The 22541-nt window shown below is 29.0% G+C and overlaps 1 protein-coding gene across 12 annotated transcripts in view; it reads left to right on the top strand.

Moving 5' to 3' along the window:
• Nucleotides 1-22541, top strand: part of shep (alan shepard) — a 535390-nt gene that overhangs the window by 398545 nt on the left and 114304 nt on the right. The window lies entirely within an intron of this gene.

Raw genomic sequence — 22541 nt, forward strand, 5'->3', positions numbered from 1 at the left:
TCTGTATGAAATTACACCATAGTTTTATAAAACCTGTATAATTGCAATACTTGTATTCAGCCCCAGAAATGGTCATGCTATGTTTTAAGATTGTATTATGAACGAATCATTAAAAAAGTTAAGAGGGCAACTTCCATAGACACACATAAATTAGATACGGTTCATAGAAAATTACGTTCTCATGCACTGAATTATTTCCATATTATTCCCAGCCTGAAAAAGAATCTAATAACTCTTCTGAAATATAATCTAATAAACAAAATCACAGTTGCCTTAGGTGTGTAATCCGTAAGATCGGCATTCAAGTTGTAATCGATAGTGTTAAAATAAGAAATATATCGATTAAGCCTATTATCGATGCATAGAAAAGATTCCAATCGCTGCAACAATGCAGCAGAAATGGTGAGGTTAGATGAACCTGTTTTCTTCAAGGACTCTAGGAAGCTTTAAAAAAACGTTTTAGTATTCAACCTTCACAGGTGTTCTAGGCAACTTAGTCATCTAGGTTGTTCCAACTGTAAATTTAAAATTCTTAAACATTGAATTTAAAGGTCTAATTATTTTTTCAATTTAATTATTTTAATCCTCATGAGAGAGTTGATCGTGGATGACCTATACGAGAAGAAGGTGGTTGGGGGTGCGGTCAAAATAAAACACAAATAAGTTGAAGTAACTTATTTAATCGTACAAACGTTTCGGCCAGAATTTCAAGCCTTCATCAGGGCTAAGAACAGAACAAGGTAACAACCAATGAATATAGAAAATATAAACAGAATGACATAAAGTAAATAATTGTACAGAATGGAATTAATAAAATACAGTGATGAGAGAAGTGGAAAATAAAATGTATACATAGGTAATTGAATAAGTAGGTAAAATAACATAATTAAGGAAATAAAATAAAAATTAAGTTATGTAATGCAAAGAAATATGAATATATTAGTTTGTTAATAATTTAAAAATTAAAATTATGGAAAGAAAAATGCAATTAAGAGAAAGAATATATATGTAACAAATGAAATATGTAACCATAATATAAGATAAAAAGGCAAAATAGAAGTAAAGTTTAACAAAAGAAATTAATAGAAAAAAAATTTAAAACAGCAATAATAATATATGGTGAACTAACTAATAACGTGGTTCAGGAAATTGAGAAAAGAAGGGGAGGGGGGGGTGAATAGAAAGATAAGGGGAAAAAAGAGAATAAAAGATAAAAGAACCTGTTAGCTTGAAATCTTACCGCCAAGTGGCTTTTGCGCCGCGAATGGCCAGACTCCGAATTAAAAAATACGTTACAGAGATGACATAGTGTTTAATTATTTTAAAGTAATCCTGCGAGATTTAATTGCCTTAGCTCCATCTTCCCCCCCCCCTCTCTCGCTCTCATCTATATCTATAAATATTTAAACATATACACACATTTAGATAGGAACTTTACTTTGTAACTTATATAAAGATGAATTAATTGAAAAAAATTAATCTGTCACCTCTTGTCATTAATTTACTAAATTTTATCAATCGAATTCTCGTTTGTTTAGATTTTTTTTATTGGGCAATTAATATAAACATCTAAATTTACTTTTTATTTATAATTAAAATACTAACTAATTCTTTTTTTATATGCTCTTTAAACTAAAAAATAACGAAATATTTCCTGCTTACTGTAGTAGAAGCTTAGAAAAAGATGCGTTGTTCATTTAAAACAAGTTTTAGTTTCATTCATTACTAGTTAGGAATCCCGTCGTAATGACCTTTCATAACTCTCTCAAGAGAGTATTTATTTATTTAACCTTTAATTAACTACTTATCAAGTTCCTCCTCCAGTTTTTCAAGTCATTGTTAAACTTCTTTTTAAAAATTAAAGTTTGATCATAATTTGACATCTGATATTGGAATCGAACAAGTGATTGTGATTATACAGTACACCTTTTTTCGTTATAGGTATAACCTTCAAAACAGATACACAACAGGTGTTTTACTGTACCCTAAGTACTTAATTAATAAATTAATTAATTTTATGTTGATATAACTTAACGATAGACACGGGGTAGGAGCTATACAGTACCCGCAATACTAGTGACATGGGACCGTCATCACATTATTACGCTATTATTATTTTTTTTTTTCTCAACTAATGAGCAAGCAATTGTAATATACCAGAGTTGTTTAAAGTTGAATTTCAAACTGATAAATTGAAGTTTTTTCAAGAAAAAATTACAATTATATTTATTATGAACAACTTTAGTTTGGTTATTACTTTTTTAGTGATTAATTTTTTATTATTAAATGTAGGTCAAAAGTCACAAAAAAAACCCTACCAGCACCACTAAGCCCACCTTTTAACATAAAATTATTTAATTATAACAAAAACGTAATCACAATTTTATTCTATATCTATAATATTTCACATTTTCATTTTTGCCCCAGTCAGCATTTTCAAAAATATAAATCCTGTAAGTATTTGTAAGATTTTATTTGAAATTTGCTTATTTCTAGCTTTTATTTATTGTCATCATTTTGTTTTGGAGGCTGGGGGGAGGGAGGTTATATCTACAATATATAAATTAACATATCGTCAAACATTAAAATATATATATTGCTGTTAAGAATTATATAAATTATGAAGTTTTTCATTCATATTTGGGCAAATTCTTTATTATGTTTATTTATATTAATATGTATTATAACTAATATATTCATTCCTAGCTTAAATTTTTTTTTTGTTATGTTCTTATTTTAAAATGTCTTATTAACGTGTCCATTTTTATATTACGTCATTTTTGAGTAACACAGACAAATATTTTAATTGATATTTTTTTATTATATATATTAATTACCCAGGGACAATTTGTCGAGATTATAGGTATATCCTATACTATTCCTGTTATTTGAACTGTAAAGGATCCAGTAAATTTTCCAAGCGTATAGGAAAATGACACCTGTTAGATGAGTTGTGTTGGATGGGTCGGGTCCTGATCCAATAAGGCTCTGAGGAAGTTACTGGAGGAAATAGGGCTCACTGGAGTTACACGTCTCTTGGATAGTCTATTAATATTGGACCGTCTGTTTTATTCATCTACCTATCCTTTGGTCGCTTTTCCATACATTTAACGAATTCTTACCACTTATACTTATGTTTTCTTGGTCAGTGTGAAATAATTAAAAAAACGATATGAAGCAGCGCGCACATATTTCATTTACCACCCTACTTCGAGTTAAAATTGAATTTTTATCTCACCAGAACAAATATTTCTATATTCTCTATAGCTATACTTCCACCTACTAATTTTCTTTGTTGACTGGTTAACATACTCCAGTTGCTACTGTTTTCGGAAATGTTCTGTTGATTACATTTCCCGTTATAAATAAAATATAATTAGTATTATCAGAAACATTAATTGTATTTTAATTATATTTTTTATTTATTATATAGCTATTATTATTAATGACGGTTATTATATTTTGTTATCTATTATATATGCTTATAGGATACTTATATTTTATCTAATTATTTCTTATTTTAATAATCAGCTATATTATTAATTGTTTGTGGTATAAATATATAATCTTAAAAGTTAACTAAAATTCACATCCTGTCCTTGAAATTTTTTTCAAATCTGAATTGTTATTGAATCAATATTAAAAATATTAAGAATAATTTTATGAAGTTAGTCAACTTGCCAATTAAAAGCCCATGTATAGTTTAAGTAAAATAAAACACTATCTATTTAATAACTTTGGTGACCAAAACGTCTCTTATGATTTAATTATCAAATATATTAATATAACAAATTGGTTATTGAAGGTATCGCATTCATTATTATTGATAGTCTTCATATTTTTTATTTGTATTCAGTATATCCATTTTACATTTTTTTTCCACTTTTATTTCATTCCAGTTAGAATATTAACAATGAGCAGAAACTGTGATGTAATCATTCAGTTAGGAAAGAACGAGGAAAAACAAAACAAAAAAAAACTTGATAGGCATGAGGAAAAGCAGTTCCCAAAAGGCATCCCTTCCATTGATTTAATTTTCTTTTATAATTATGTAAGATCACTCATCCAGACCCTTTTCATTTTATTATCTGTTTAGGTGTTGTGGTCTTTTATCTTCCTAATTTGTTCTAATTGTGGTACAACGTCATTCCTATATTATTAATTATTTATAGTATAAATATATAATCTTAAAAGTTAACTAAAATTCACATCCTGTCCTTGAAAATTTTTTCAAATCTGAATTGTTATTGAATCAATATTAAAAATAATAAGAATAATTTTATGAAGTTAGTCAACTTGCCAATTAAAAGCCCATGTATAGTTTAAGTAAAATAAAACACTATCTATTTAATAACTTTGGTGACCAAAACGTCTCTTATGATTTAATTATCAAATTTATTAATATAACAAATTGGTTATTGAAGGTATCGCATTCATTGTTATTGATAGTCTTCATATTTTTTTTTTTTATTCAGTATATCCATTTTACATTTTTTTTTCACTTTTGTTTAATTCCAGTTAGTGTGTCAATGAGCAGAAACTGTGATTAGGAACTGTGAAACTCTTGAAAAATCTAGTCCAAAAAAAAATATAAACTAAAAAAAAAAAAGATTGAGTCTTTTTAAATGACGATTATGTTCCGTAAAAACCGTAATTGCTTTAATAATTGAAGGAGTAAAACGCTATTTAATATTTATGAATTATATAATAAGATAATTTTATTAATAATAACGGAATAATTAGCAGGAAAGAGTTATTAATTACTCCTCCTTTAAGTTTAAACAGTTGAGCACTTGAGTTTAACTCTGTCAGATCCTTAGCTTAATTAAGGGAATTCCTTTACTAAAATATTTCTTTTTCTTTTCTTTTTTTTTTTTATTTATTTAAAAGTTCTAATTCAATTCTTTTCATGCTTGGGATTTTTATTCTGTTATTCACTTTTGTGTTCTATTAATTATATTCTACGAGACATTAGTTGTTCTGAATTTCATCTGCAATTTATACAATTATGAAAAATGTTACGTAATTTTCGGATATTGATAGAAATTATCCTGTTTTCGTTCTTATTTGGTCTTTATTTATTCTTTTATGTTAAGGTGATTCATTATTCTTCCTAATGAACTTGTTGATCATCAGGTCATAAAATCCTATGGTCTTTCAGTTCGAAGTCAGTCTTTTTGTTTCCTTTTGAATTCTACACATAATCTTCCCCTAAATTAGTTTACGTATCATGTAATTATGTATGATTTACATTTATTTAATGTTTCTGATATCTTTAATGTTTATGTTTTAGTCTCCCCTATAGTAAATATACATTTATTGGTATTATTATTTTCCTGTATATCTGTTGCAGTCTAAGTCTGATTAAATCTTAACTGTTAGATATATTTTATTTTGTGGGGTTTCCATGGCTGTTTACCAAAGCTGGCATCTTGTGTGAAATTTAAATTAAATAAACTATTTAAACTACTTTGATGGAACTTGTCTGAATTATTTTCCTTAAATCTCTTTAACGTTCCAAATATATTACATCTCCGAAAACAAGTAGAATAAATGTTTTTATGAAAAATAAATATGCTAATGTATAACTTAAAAATTATAAATTTGTTGATAAAATATTTACTTCATTATTGCGTATTCCATATATAATTAAATCAAATTACCTTTGTTGGTATTTTTTACTCGGCTGTTTTAAGCCGTTTTTTTTATTTCAAAAATATATTTGTAAATTTTAGCATAACTCTCAAAGTACGTAGATTTTTGAGAAAAAATATACATATTCTATTGAAACGTGATTAAGTTCTCTACAAAGCAAACAATAAAAGTCTATATCGAACCATTATTAGTAAGAATATGGTGAATTGAACTTTGTCTCCATGTCTGTTGGTTGTTTTAAATTATGAACCTTTGTGATATATTAAGATTATTAAAAATAATATAAATAATAATAAATAAAAAATATTATGATATATTAAAAAAAATTAACTACCTACATCCCAACAAAAGCGAAGCTGTTTTTTGTTGATTGCAAACAATGTTTTTTATTGACAGGAAACAATATTTTTTATTAATTTTATTTTTATATTTTATTGCATTTTCATTTAACATTAATAAATAAGAGAAAACCACTTTATTCTAAAAGTTGTGGTACCAAACTCCATTGAGTTGCTGCATAGGCAGCATACTGTAACTAGTGAAACAATTATTTTTTTATAACTTATTATATATGTAGAGATAGTTCAATTTAAATTAATCTTAAGTATGTAATAGTACGAGTAATATATTTATTTTCTCTTTTTTTCAATATTTTTTTTTACTTATCATTTTTTCGTATAAAGTTCTAAATATATTCTCTCTACTAACCCAATACCTTTTTTCTCGTTTGCAAATATGAATACAAATTTATTCAAAAAATAAATTATTAAAATATTAAACATAGTAGTTATATATAAATTAAAATATAATGTATTGAGGCACATTGGAAACTAAAGTTACGTGTAATATTTTAAAAATACAAATCAACAAATATTTTCATAGATATACAATGACATAACTACATTATAATAAGAGTTATCTATATAAAAAAAATGTGATAAATATAAAATAAATATATGAAGGTAATCTATTAACGTTCTTCATGTTCTTATTTTTAATATATTTTATTTAATAGTATTATAAAATAATAGTTTGGTAGATCCTGGGTTTTAGTAGAGCATCCAGGATGATAGAAGGCCAACGATTTTTGGGAAGGCCTCCCCTTGGCCACACCCCAACTTACCCCTAACGCCTCGAGGGCTATTTTGTCAGAGTTTACTCTAATTTATGTTCCGAGATAACAACAGGCTTTACTCAACACGAGTGAAACTACGGAAATGAACTTCTGGGTCAAGACTCCATACTAATGAGATGTTTGAATAATTGAAATTTCACCATTTTTTCTCTATCTCTTTTTTTTTTTCTCTTGCTCTGTAAGAAAAGTCCATTTGCTTCAAGATTGAAATAATCACCGATTAAACTTTCACGTTAATTTTTAATTAAAAAAAAGTTCTATTTACGTGCCGATGCCTGTGGTCATTTCAAAGATTTAATTATTATATTTAACCTGTGCGGACTTAATAATATAAGTGGAAACAATATAAATAAAAAATGGCAGAAAACAAAGATATCGGACGCCACTTTATTAAAAAAATGTTAGTTTTGAGAAAACGGATTTCGAAGATTTCATTTTATTTTAAAATCTAATTGCTTGCTATGCAATTAATTCGTTAATAGTTTAATATTTAAATGTGGATTTATAGTGTTATATTCCTTATTCACATTTCTCAGTAAATTAAGTAACTAGTGACTTGTTTAAACTTGTGAAGTACTATGGTATTCCTGTGCAGAAATAGATTTTGCTTGGAGAAAATGGCGCTCTCATGCACCCTAGTCTCTTCTCTCCACAGAGGTCGCTAGTGGAGGTGAGCTTTTGCTGTTGGTCACTTGTGTCGCTAGTAGTGCTTATATTATGGGGGAGGTTCTTTCGTTTAAGACGAAACAGTACTTGACAGATTTTTTTTTTTAATACTTTTTATTAGATTAATATATTCGTATATTTTTAAGTATTGTATTTCACTTATTCATATCATCCCATGCAATCTTACTTAGTCCTGATAAACGACCTCAACTTAAATCCTAATATCACATCACTTTAAATGGTAAATCAGTATATTTCCTTACTATGTTATGTTTCCTGCCGCATCCTTAACATCTTTTTACATTATTTATATAATTAATTAATTTAATTTATACATAATTCCTAACTGATATCGGTCCTTAACAGGTATCATTCGTATATAGAATACTTTGAGCTAAAGCAAACTTACATCCACTCTCAAAAAAACAAACTGCTCATCTGCATACCCGAATAATTAATACTGTTGGATCGAGTTATCATGAGACAAGGAATCGTACTTTGCCCATCAATATATATCTGCTCCCTTCCAATTTATTTATCGAAAATGTTTAAAAGGAAATTATTTTATTGGTAATGAGGAAGGGGGCAAGAATTTAAGAGGATGTCTGCATAATCGACGAAGCTTCTTTTTTTTAAACAATTTATAATTACGTTAAAACACTGGGAAATTTTCATAATCAATTCACTTCTCAACTATGAAAATTTTCTCTCTCAAACTCCTGTCTAGGGATACCCTTCATCTCTTCTGATATATCGCGGTCTCTGATATTTAAAAAAAAAAATTAATTGTCATTTAATTTTATATTTTACATCGAGGTTTTCTCGCATTGCAAAATTACACCCAGAAATTCATTGGATGAAAATTTCAGAAAAGTGTGCTATACGTTTTTCCTTAACGTATTGGCCATGCTTTTTTCTTAATTACTCACGTCATTAGACTGAAACTTTTCTTTTAATTCCGCAAAAGAAGATTTTCTTTTCAGAAATTTACTGTTCCTTACGACGCTAAAGGTTTGTTGCAATACGAGTTTTGACTACTGACAAGCTGACGCATGCATTTTCGTCCTACAACTTACCCCGTATGCGTCCGCTAATTAGTTGAGTCAGAACTAGTGTTGGAACGAGGCTTACGGGATCCTTACAAAATTTTTTAGTACCCTTTTTTGGTATCCTTGTTATGATGAAAAAATTTCGCGGCACTCCTGACAAGGTAAAACAAATGTCGCCACAATTATAGCGGTTGAGTATGTAGGGAAATAAGGAAAAAAGTATGAAGTAAATGCGGGAATGCACTCTATATTTGCTATTTTTATTTTAATTTTTTTTTTCTCAATATTTTGAAGAAGTGATATTCGCTTGCTTAAGGACTTAAGGAACCACTGCCCTACACGCTCAGTCGGAATGATACGCCATTCTAACGCCAGACTGATGCAACCAGGAAAATCTCTACACTATCACACCGACTCAAAGAAAGCTCTTTGATTATTTTGGCTTTTTCCTGCAAAAATAATGTAAACAAGGTATTTCAAATTTGTATCGGGATGATATGCTGCACGTCAGTTTAGTATTGTTTTTAAAAATCAAATTTGGTTCAGAATGTGAGGGTCCTTGAAGTAAGGATGAAAGAACTACATTTTTAAGGATCAATTATAGAGTCTGGTATAAAATTACCCTCCTTTCTTCAGTTTTAGTGATTGAGGCAATCAAAAAATTGGCGACATCATTGAATTTCCCATAAATCCTCAATAGTATAATTGATAATAGCTTCCAAGGCAAAACAATCCGAAAATTAGACAGGAGAACCACTCTACAACTGTCTTTTTAAGCTGGTAGTTGCTGTTGAAATGATCAAAGATAGGACGAGGAGAATAAATATTGAAACCGCAACAGAACTACATCAACATGCAAATTGTGCCAATTGAATAACAAATCGCCCTTTGTGTTCGTCCAATGACTTATAAATATTTCAGCTTCTTTTCGGTTGAATCGCTTGAATTTTTCATTAAATTTCTCGTCTTTAGCAGCCATGAGTTATGGGCTGTAATTGAAGTTTATTCAAGCTGTTGTTAATTAATTGGTTAAATAATAAAAGTTGTTGAGAAAAAAATACTGATTGTAATTCTTGTCGCTATAAATATTTCCAAAATATACAGTTCTGTCGTAATTATGTAAAAATTGAAGATGTAACCGGTTTATGAAACGAATTGAAGGATCTAGTTTTTTAATAGGTTGTATTTTTTTTACTAGGAACTTGATAAAAACGAAATTTATGAAGAAATAAAAGCGTGATTATAGAGGACTACGGGAAATACTTGTTATTTTTCCAATCTGACAATTGCTTAGCTCACGCTTTCTTTCCAAAAATATAAAAGTTATATTTTACAAAATTATTATCCTTTCCACTGTTCTTTATTGATGCAAAACGTGGCCTCTTATAATAAGGGAAGAACAGAGCCTTGAGGTTTTTGAAAATAAAGTATTTCGTAAAATATTCGGACTGAAAAAGGATAAGTTAACGGATGAATTTAGAAGTCTACTCAATGCTGAATTGCGGGAACTGTACCCGGTAAATATAATTCAGGTTACAGGCTTGTGGCGAATAAAATGGGCGTAGGACTTAGTAATGAATTCCTAAAAAGTCCATAAATAATGAACAGATGAGTAGACGACCCTGAAATTAAATCCCATGACTGTACATAAATAATATAAAAATATGTTGCTGCAAAACACTTTATGTTGTGGAAAAATAAAAATATTTAAATGGATAATGATTTTTCTCGGGAACCATACATAGTAAATGTTTTAAAGAGGTTAAGAAGATGCTCATATAAAATTTATCACCTCCGATTTGTACTTTACAGAGAAGCTTTGATAATGGTGTACAAAGCATCATTTGAATCGATATTAAGATATGGAATCGACTGTTATGGTCCCAGTACTGATAGTCTTGCAATCTACAAAATCGTAAATTAAGAACAATAATCCACCGCAAAAATAAAACAGAAAATCTTAAAATCGTTGGTACTTTACCACCTAAAATATTTTATTTTTATAGTATTATCTTGAACTTTACAGATAATAATTTATTTAGGAAAGAAATAACATAACTAAAAAATGTTTAAAAAAAAAATTAATTTATCGAACCACCCTATAACAATAAATTTGTTAAACTTACCTTAAACTAAATTTAACGTACCAATATTTGTTGAATTGCTTACCAGAAGAACTAATAAATAAATAAACCACAAAAAAAACTACCAGTTATCATCTGGTCGGACCATATTGGATGTAATTTTTTAAATGAATAAAAAAAGTCAGTCGTGTAGACTGAATCTTAGATGGAAGGATTCCGTTAAGACCAATTTGGTGGGTTTCGGTCTGGAGGGTGGTCACTGAACGGATGTGTGCATAGAGCTCGGAGGGGGTATCGGCATTGAACCTTCGGGTTTGCTTAGCTTTTATTATTATCATCATAGGTTATATTTCCTATTTAATTTTTGATAAATTATTTGTAAATTTATTTTTTTTTATTGCGTTGTTCGATAGTTCTTCATTTCTTTAGTACTTGTAAGTTTTTTTAGAACAGTGAATTTTTAATGTATCTTTTTTATTAGTGTCTTATAAATCATTTGGATTTTCCTTTAAAAGTGATTTTATTCCACGTAATTCACTTGAAGTTGTAATAGAAGAAACTAGAGACACGGAGTGACCCGAGAACAAAACCAGGTACTACTATCCCTGACTAACCTGGGCTTCTTATTGTCTTCAGTTGTTCTCTTAATTGAGTGACTCCCTGACAAAGGCTTATTTTACTCTAGGCTATCCCCTGCTACAGTCTATTTAATAGTTTTTTTTATCCTATCTTTTATTTTTTTTTATTTGCTTGTTTCTCCTTTGTTCTGGGATTGGACAATAGAAAAATTAAAAGATGACTACCGCTCTCCCTCTGAATTTCATTTAAATTTTCTGAACATTACTTAAAATGTTGTTAGTATTCAAGGAATATTCTTTTAAATTCTTAGCTAAATTGTTTACTAAGCTCTTTTCTTTATGGTTTCCTCCTATGTTATGCACGATTTATAAAGGTCATATCCGTAGAACATCACCCTCTCCTTCCTACTCTAACTAATCCTAATCTACTCGAACAACTCCCTAAATTTTTATAAACATAACTTTTTAGAACAGATATTTTGTGGTTTTCTTCAAGTGGTATTTTCTTCAGCTGTAGCCATGTCACTCTTGTATTTAATATCACATAAATTTATTTAAGATCCCCAGTAGAGCGGTCCCTCCCCTTTCTTGTACCCTCCGGCCAGTATTGTCACCCTCGCCTTCATCTGACCCAGCCCACTCCCTTATGCTATGTGGCAAAGGAAGGGCATTTATTGTATATATTGTAATAGTTATTAAAATAAATAATAGTTGGTTAGAAATAAAAATTTTAAAAGATCGGGTATTTTATTCAAAACGACTAGACAGTATTTTAATTTTTAATTATGAGAGATAGTTGACCGTGGATGATAAATGAGGAGAAGATGGTTGGGGGTGCGGTCAATGAAAGACCGCATTTCATTGACCGCACCCCCAACCATCTTCTCCTCATTTTAATTTTTAGTAACGGTTATTCAAGAGAGGAGGCCAAAAACCAAATTCTCAACTGTAAATATTATATTTCAGTTCATTGAAGGATCAGGTAGTCACTTAACAGAGGTTAAGTGTGGCTTTCCAGACCTTCAGAGAACATCCTCTGATGATAACATTTAAAATTGTCTTCCATGGATTTGAACCTAGCTGCTAGTGGGTGCCCCCTGTGCCTCTCCCACTTAAATATCTCACTCAGCTATGTTGAATTAAATTTATAACTTTGTGAACTACGAAAAAATATATCATATTGTATTATAACTCTATGATTTAAAAATCAATAAAAGTAGGTAATAAATTTGTCTTTTTATGTCTCTCAAAAAATGAATGATATTGTACAATTTTTCGATATCAAAAAGATCAAACATTGTACAATGTTTTTTGTGCCACAGTCTACCACAGTTATTTTTAATTGTGAGTTAAGGCATACAAAAAAATTTAAATAAATTATCCTAAAAAAGTCATAATTTTGAAACAAAATATGGTGATTTTATGAATTCTGGGCGTTTCAGATTTGGGTCGGTGTTGCATACCATATAAAGATATTACTACATTACTTCACTAGTGTCTAGTCCTGTGTTTATATAATTTTTTCGTTTCATTATGACGTAAATGGTTATAAATAATAGATATAAAGATATGTAAGGAGATATATAATTATCGGCTAATTTATTCTTTTAACATCGGCAAATTTTTGTAAGGAATACCAAATCGGTAACCGTGACTAAGCATCTTGTTTTTTTTCTCCGGCACTTTCTAACTCCTGGTTCAATGACTGGATCAGATTGTAGAAATCCACGGTTATGGAGTGATATCACCATTTAAAATAATAAAATTTATTATTAATAAAGTATATTAATATGTAATTTCAAGTATCTACATTAATGATACAGTGAATGAATATCCGAAAATAATCTATTTCATTGTTTCCCCAGGTAACAAAAATATGGAATTCATTCATTAATAATATTTCTATCACTATTAAATTATTTAAGCCTCCAGTTCTTTAAATAATCCATTGCTACTCATAAGAATTTATAACCTGTCGGTAAAAATTTTGTAATATAATTCCTATGAATAAAATTGCTTACGTTCTGTAAGTGTTGATCACCATCCTCTTCTTTTATGGATTGAATACGTTTATTAATATACGTTTTGGTCTATTTCGATTTATTCTTTGTGATTACAATGTGAATTTGGGTTTTAATTAAAGATTTAAAAGACTTAAACTCTTTCAAAACATTATTCATGAACATGTTCTTCTTTTATATATGCTATGATTATTATGTTGTGCTTGTTAGAAGTAATGTGAACTTTTTAAAACCTGCCATGAGTATAAAAATAAATTATTTGTAAAATATGGCTTTAAGAAATGAAATGTTTATCAAGTTATATATTTTTTTTTTTTACACGTTAGTATTTAGTTATAAATTTAAACAAATAAAAGTTTTTAAAAATTATTTCTATCGCATTAAATACATTAAAAATTATATCGTTTTTAATATAAAATTATTGTACACTTTTACGTATAAACCATTATTTGGTGGCAAAACAGTTTTTTGTTAAAATTATATCATAAAATAATTTGTAATTTTTGAAAATTATTAAAAATTTTAATTTTATTGTTTTGTTTTTTTCCAATTTTAGGAAAATATTTTTTTATTTTTGTTTCTTTTCCGAAAAACATAGACCAAACGATGGGTTCGATTTCTTAGTTATAGCTCACATTCCTAAAGTGTTTATAATTTAATTCGATTTTTATGCATTTATATTTTTTAATGCAAGATATTAAATCCATATTTTACAAACACGTTTGTTAGAAAAACTTCTAATTTATTTTGCAAGATCTAAATAAAGATTGGTTAGTTCTTGATTATGAATTTAGCGGAACCATTTAACGATTTTTTTTAAATATTCTGAATTTTCTTCTTTGCTCTTATTGATCTACCATTTATATATTTTTAACTTAATCTCGACATATAAACAACAATTTAGTCTTAATATAATCGGTAATTTATATCTGTTAGAAGAAATATATACCAGTTTTGCGATTAAAAACATTTTTTTAATTTAAATTTTATTTTAACTCATAAACATTTTTTTTTAACGACAATTATTATATTTATAACATTATTTCCATTTTATATTTAGAGTTTTAAAATATAAATAACTAAGATATGTTATTAATTTTATTTAATAAAGCTAAAACAGAACAATTCAAACATTATTGATAAGTTAATGACACTGTGATTAAAAAATGTTTTTATGGATTTCGCTCATTTCCATCTAGTTTAAATTTATTTAAAATAAACGGCATAGAAAGAATACCTTATTAAGTGGATGTTGACCTGGAATCCTTCGATTTTTTTCCCCTATGAAATAGTGAAATGTAAATTTAAATTTTTGCATAATTCAAGTTCTTTAACATTTTAATTACTTCTTCTTAAGTTGATTAACATCTCACTAATTAAAATAATGCTAAAATAAACTTATTCGCGCTTAATGAAGTACTAGATTAGTCAAAACGTGACTAATTATTGTTGAGTACTGCTACGGAAACCTAAGATGAGCAATTTATTGATTCATATTGTAAGTGCTGTGACAAATAATTGTGGATAGTTCACACTTTCACGGGAAAATGACTTGTCTGCGGTTATTACTCAACTAGGATTCAGTCATATTTTATAACGGCAATATCCTAGTTGTTCGAATATCTTTAATCGTATTAACTAATACTGATACTGTTCGAAAGAGCAATATAACATGTTTTGCTTTTTTACAAGTTTTTTATTGTTTTGTTTTTTTAACATCATAAATAATACAAACCTTTAGCTTAATGATAATCATAAATATAACCAATATTAGCTATAAATATTTTCTAATACCAAGCACTATTACATATGATTCAATGCATATGCAAACTCGCTAATTTCTTTAGCATTCATATTCATTTGTTTATAATTATTGTTGGAAAGTATACTAGTATTGTACATATAATAATTAAAAATAAGGTGTATACTTTCTTTTCGTACCCTTCATTAAAATAAAATAAGTATACATATATATTATCTATATATAATACATGGAATGCATTATATATACTTCACATAAAACTCAGTAGAATATATATAATACATTTCTTGTATTATATATGTATGAGGTACTAATTTTATTTTAATGAAGGGTACGAAAAGAAAGTATACAATTTATTTTTTATTATTATTTGTACAATACTAAAATTTTTAACTATATTAGATATTAAAATCAAGAAGGTATTTTATTGTATATCTATGTACGTATGGATTTATTGAAGTATTTAGTCATAGAAGTATTTGGTCATCCTCAAGGACAAATTTAAATATAAATTTATATTTCACATCAAATAATTAAAAACTGTTTGTAGGCTATTTTGGCCAGGTCAATAAATTTAGTTAAATTAACCTATTTTGTCTCTTTAAATTTTAAAACTTTTAATAACTAATTAACCTGACTCTATTATCACTCTCTTAATACTTATTATACTGTGTGACAAGTGAGTGATAATATTGTTACGTTAATTAGTTATTAAAAGTTTTAAAATTTAATCGAAAAGTGACAAAAATTGCTATTCTGCCCAGGTCAATAAATTTATTCAAATCAACATGTTTTGTCACTTTTCCATTAAATTTTCATAACTTTTAATTACGTAATTATACTATTTTTATTCACTTATCACACCATATAATTAGTAGTACGTGAGGGATAATAGTGTTAAGTTAATTTTGTAATAAAAGTTACAGATTAAGTTAATCTGTAATTTAAAATTAAACAGAAAAGTGACAAAATGGGTTGATTTGTCTAAATATATTGGCTTGAGCAGAATAGCCAATAGTTTTTAATTGTTGGGTGTGAGTTGTAAATTTATATTTATGATTGTTCTTACAAAAAATTAGTATACACTACAATAATCAGACCAATTTGGACATATGGAATTGAGCTCTAGGGCTCCACCAAACCATCAAACTCTTCCCGCATTACAATCCAAAATCCTTGATGCTCCTTATTACGTCACAAATAAACTCATTCACAAAGACCTTAACATCCCTTTCGTTGCAGATTTGACCCAAAACAGATATGCGTCTTTTCATTCCAAACTCTTTAACCATCCTAACCCATTAATTCTTAATCTTTCATCCTTAACAATCCCTGATAATCCTCCGAGGCGTCTGAAAAGAAGATGGTCACGGGACCTTCTAATTTAAATTAATGTTTGAAGTACCACCAAAGGGTGATTCCTTCCCAAGATTTTCAAGTGTATATGAAACATACTACATATTTATCTATTGTATTATTTTGTACAGCTGTAAATTACATTAAATAAATAATTTAAAAAAAAATGATTGTTCTTGAAGATGGCTGGGTTGGCCGAAACGTTGAACATTTAGAATAATAATAAAGAGTGTTTGAGATCTTAATTAATTAAAAATTATTTCATTTTATTGTAAGATATACAGTATTTTAATATTGATATACTTAGATCATTGATATTCTAATTTACCAATACCAGATTCCATGGCCACGTTGTAATATAAGCCTATAAATACATCTAATCTAATCTAAATACTGATACTGTCCTTATGCTCTTATTAGTGATAGAAAACTATCGATAGTACTATCGAAAATTAAAATAAATACTTTTCTAAATCACTTTTAAATGATGTCCAAATCACGTTTCTTTCTCGCGTTAGTTCGTTTTTATTTAATGGCGTAAAACTCCGATGATCATCAACGCCATTTCTTTCTTATTTGTTTAAACTTATATTTGTTTTATTATTTTTAAAATTTTATTTTTTTATGATGTTACATTTGTGACAGTAAATTTTGTGATTTTAAAAATTCGTCTATTATCAAGGCTTTTTGGTTAATCCAAAACAGTTGAGGAGCGAGGTGAAATATGGGAATTCCTGAAAGATATATTTTTATATCTTATGGGCTAACTGTCATATTTTTATAACAGTCACTGGCATTTCGTTCAAATTACTTCTACGTACATATAACGTAATTATTTTTAGGACGATAAAATAATCGATAATGGTAGGTGTATTAGTATATATTTAAAAAGTGTAAATCAAATAGTGTATTTAAGATTAAGTCATAATATTCTGAAAACTACATAAAAATTATCAGCGTAAATTATTGGAAATTTATAATAATAATCTAGATTATCTCTATAGGAAGTCTGGTGTATGTCTATGGAAGTATGGTTGGCATGATTTACCATATGAAATCATGAGGTTTTAAAGTGCATGAATAAAAGGACAGTGGTCCCAAAACGTTGTACAATGTTATGAATAATTAATAAATATTTCATTCGAAATGGAAGTCATTAACCTCAAAAAAATTTTAAATGAATATAATAATAATGTTTATATTATTTTCACGATTTTCATTCAATTCAAATTTAGTCAGGAATAAATTCAAATGAACTGATAGTAATATATTTATTTAATATTGGAACAACCCCCTTACGCAGAGTTGCTACAGTCATTGGCTTACCTATATAAAGATTTATATTTAAATATAATAATAAACTAAAAATAATTTATATAAATCAATATTATGTTATACTAGACAAAATCAATAATTTATCTCTCTTAGAAAAAGTAACAATAACATAACCTTCATAGATAATAATTACTTTATTTATTGATAAGTATTATTCCAATCTGACACAAACTTGGGCCATGAGTAATATTGCTAATCGAATAATTTCATACCAAAAATAAAAAAGAGAAAAATAAAAATAAATAATTAAAATGAACATAATCAAATGTAAAATAAATTATATACAATCACACAATGTAAAATAAATTATATACAATCTCGACCTGTGGATCCCCAAGCCCACTCTATTTCCCACATATGAGGGGTAAAGCAGGGCTCTTCCAAGATCCATAGTAGCGCTCTCACCGCGTCAATGGTAATGTGCCAGTAGTGGCTGAGTAAGTGCGCTAAAGCCGGAATCACTCTACATGAGCGGAGCATCTGGCCATTACCAGAACTCCATTTTTCGATTTTATTTTACAATAAGTCTCTTTGCCACTGCCGTTTCAAACTCCGAGGTGAATTGTAAAGATGGGTGGAAGTGAATAATGATTGAGCCATAGGATTAGGATGATTTAAAAGGTTTAAATGGAATTATTTAACATAACCAAGCGGACAAAAGCGTCATATTCCTGGTTATCTGGTTTTAGGTTTTGATTTACATATGCAACTTACAATTTATAGTCTAATTCTGTGGTTACTGCCAGTATTTCGTAAAAATAATTTAGGTTAATATTATTCAGCTTGGGCGTGTATCGGGTTCTATTTTGGTCTGCGGAACAATTTGACAAATAATGAAAGCAACTCTCCAATGTCGTTCCATCACACGGCTTTGTGCGTCCAAAGTGTATTTAGATGTATTTTATATTTGTAACGTCTTAAGCGACAGACTTTACCCTACGGCAATTACTTCATCTACTTGCAGCCGGCAGTCCGTCTAATCACCATCCTGGACGTAATTGCCATGGATTAGGAGTCATCGTGTGCGCTACTAACTCACAGGGACCCGTTTGTATTTTTTTCCTTCAAGGCTCGTTTTTTGTAGAATAATTAACTAAGTGAAAAAAAGTTGGGATTAAGGTCATACCGGATATTTAAAAGGATAAAGTTCCAGAACTTAAAGAGCTCCCTTCCCTTTTACGAGTAGTAAATAGGACGAAAATTAAAAATTAATTCGAATCTATAGTCGCTGTGCTATTAATCAACAAAATCGTTTTTAGTAGGATGTAAGGCTGTTGTTGATTTGTTTGTGAGCAGAACGAATCTTTAAATTAATTGCTTCGTCTGAACTTGAGATATTTTATTTCATTTTAAATATTCTTTCGTCTCTTGCATGCGTTTTTAATCCAGCAATTTTGTGCTGCCCATAGCTCAGTGGTTAAGACACAGTCTTACCAATTTGATGTCTATTGGCGGTGCCGGTTCGAATCCGGCCTGGGGGGGTTGATTTTTTTTCATTGAGTGGCAGTCCCACAAAATGAAAAACTTTTACCTCCAACCATGGTTAGGCAGTATAGGACTCCAAGGTATCCGAATTTTGGCTCATCAATTTTATTTTCTATTTTCTCTTAACTATATATTGTACAAGGTTGCTTTTTGTAATTGTATTATTGTACAATTACTGTATTTGATTCTTCATATCATGTACAAAAAAATAAAATAACCTCTTACATATACTGTATCTGTTGCTGTGAAACGGGCATTTATGCTGTTTTAATTGTTACACTCTACTGCAGAACACACTAAGGCACTTATTGAGTTCTCAATTTTATTAACAGACAGATATGTGAACAAATTTCTACCACGCTTTTACTGTAATCATTATCCTGATTTATTGGCATCCATGAGTAGTCAAATACTTATTCTGTAGAACTTTCCTTTGTCTGAACTAATTTCTTTATTGATTTGGAATAAATAGGACCAAAGTAGAAATTATGTTTATTTATGGTCGTAATTAATTATTAATTTTGTTTATTGGTAATTCTTTGAATAAATTATTTAAGTGATTCACCATTTAGTTATTAATATTTTTTTGAATTAACAAAAGGGATATTCATTATCTTTAATTTAACATAGTAGATGAGAAATATTTCATTCTTGTGGCATGTTAAAAAGATGTAACAGGGTCTGTTAATAGGTCTGCGAAATGTAGAATGACGTAACGTAACAGACCAGCTGAGCTCCTCACCATTTTGTCTTTGGACGTTTTGATAGGTTAGTTTAGTTGCTCGATTTTGAACTCTAATAAGGTAATGGATACAAATGATAATGAGGTATTATAGGTTCATTGCTTTATGAGTTTTTATTTATTTAATGAGTTATGGTTGTAGAACAGATGTAAAATATAATAGATGAACATACTATTGGAGTAATGGAAAAAAATAGAAGAGAAAACAAAGAACTAGTGAGATGGAGGAAAGATAATGTAAAGAAGCTATCAAAGATTTAATCATCTCGTAAAGATTACTAGATTACAGAACAAATTGCCCATAAACTTTGCTAGGAGCTCATCTGTATTTAACATATAACGTGGACTTTAAATTGAGCTGCTCAAATCCTATACTTACAACATTTAGCATGTTGAAACCTTTTACATTTAACACAATATAATAATGAATACCCTACCCCTAAAGTATATCATATAGTTCTGATAGTTGGTTGAACCTTAGGGTCTAGAAATTAAAGTTTTTTCTTTGAATAACCCGAGACTCCAGTGACTTTTATTTTTATAAAAATATAGGCTATTTAATTTTGTAGGACTTATTAGGATTGCCCTGATTTGTTTGATAAATAGATAAGTCACTTTGTAAGTAAGATCGAGAAGTTATCCAATTCTGGAAAATATAGGTTTTCCTAACAAATTAAAATTCCACCCCAGTAACTTATTCATCTTATTTCAAAATGTAAAATTTTTCCGAATGCGAAACCTTAATAGTTAATACAATTTTATTATACCAATTTAATTTTAAATAAATGATTAAAACTATTATTACATGTAGGAGATTAAAACGGTCGATACCTGATTTATTGGGATAATTTTCATTTCCGTTTGTTAAACTCGTCCAAGCTACATCAAATGTAAAAATAAAAAACCCTGCACCAAATATTAGATTATTACATTATAACCGATCTCAATTTTAAATATCCCAATTCATTTAGATTATCGATTGAAACTGATTTCTCATTTTACAGAAATTATTTCCTGATTACTCGGTTATAGACTAATTATTAATTATTTAAGACTGCCTTTGCACAAATTAGTGAAATGTTAGTATAAAATAAAGATTATCATAGGATCACCTATTTGCACCGAAAACTGAAAGCCATTGAAAAATTTAAAATATTTCAGTTAGGAAAACTGCAAATTGCAACAAGTCGGAAGAATTTCTTTGATTCCTGAATAAAAGGGAAGACATTTTGGTTAGAGCCCTGATTGCCCGCAATTTTCCCTACATCACATTGGTCCTCCGTTCTAAAGGCCCCCTTTTCGAAATAATTGGTTCATCATCATTACCTTCAAGATCGATATCTCCCCCTTCGAAAATCGATAGTAACCTGCAATTTACTTAAATGATAGGCCCTATAGGTTCTTTTTATTCCTCTTTTTATCCTAGCTCTTCCTACGTGGACGGTCCGTCCGTTAAGTTGTCTGGATGGTTGGATGAAATGAAATGGTTAGGGTAGGATTGGTTTTTAATAATGAAACATTTCGATGTCTTATTTTTGACAAATTTAGTATAATGTCAAAATTATTAGCTACACGACATAATTATTAATTGTTAATTATGAATTATATTAGTTTATATCGGGGAATTTTATCACTGCATAGCTGCATTAAAAATAAAATAAAAATTATATTATATATGTAATATTTCTTTTTGACCGCACCATTCTTTTTTATAATTTTAAATAAAAATTGTTGATGTTTTTAAATTAGATTTTGACATTATGATATATATTTTTCGAAAAGAAGTATTTTTGAGAAAATTTTGATTCCTGGAGAACTATTAGACATACTAACGCTTGCAAGTATTGAAAATGAAACTTTTTTTTTTCAATGTCTCTTACATCTAATTTGGACTTTGGATTTACTCACTACCACTCTACTATCCTATACTGGATCCTGTTACTGGTATGTTTCTTCCATCTGCTTAATTTTATCCAGTATGCCTCAACGCCATCAAGCCACCTCAGATGTGGTCTTCATTGCATTCGTGTCTTCCTCCTAGCAATGGTACAGCAGCAGCCTTCTTGGGAGGCGTCTCTGCCATCTTTTGCACTCAGTCAATCCATCGGATTCTGGCCATTGTGGTGAACACTACAATATCGAGTTGACTATCCACCTTAAATAATACCCGATTATTATCTGATTTGGATGATTAATATCGTAGTGTGGCATGACGTCTTAGGTGTGGGTCATGTATTGGCGTAGGGGATGGCGTTCCATGTCTGAAGAGCCCTCCTTAGGCCTTCGTCTCGTCAAAATGCATCTTGCCCTCTCTGTGGTCTCCTTACTTCTGTACCTCTACATTTTTGGAATCCTATTTCTCATTGGGTATAAGTTACAATACCCCTAGGTGAGCGTTTCTCCTATGTTCTTAGAGGGGGTGGGGACCCACTGCCTATTACAGGGCATATCGATCTTTACCTGTTAATGGCTTCTGTCCCTTCGGCATGTGTGACCCATTAACCACTTGGAAGGAACTGTGGTTCCCAAAGGTGTGAAAAGCTCTGGTACACAAACACAGAGGTTCCCTTTGTTTATTGAGAAGTATCCCTTCTTGGAGAACAGGTATCGGTGCAGATGTGGCTAAATTACTTAACGACATTTATTATATTGTTGTGGGAATTGCCACAACCT

This window comes from Halyomorpha halys, unplaced genomic scaffold, assembly GCF_000696795.3.
Source record: "Halyomorpha halys isolate HHAL.00 unplaced genomic scaffold, Hhal_1.1 Scaffold712.1, whole genome shotgun sequence".
NCBI classification, from domain to species: domain Eukaryota; kingdom Metazoa; phylum Arthropoda; class Insecta; order Hemiptera; family Pentatomidae; genus Halyomorpha; species Halyomorpha halys.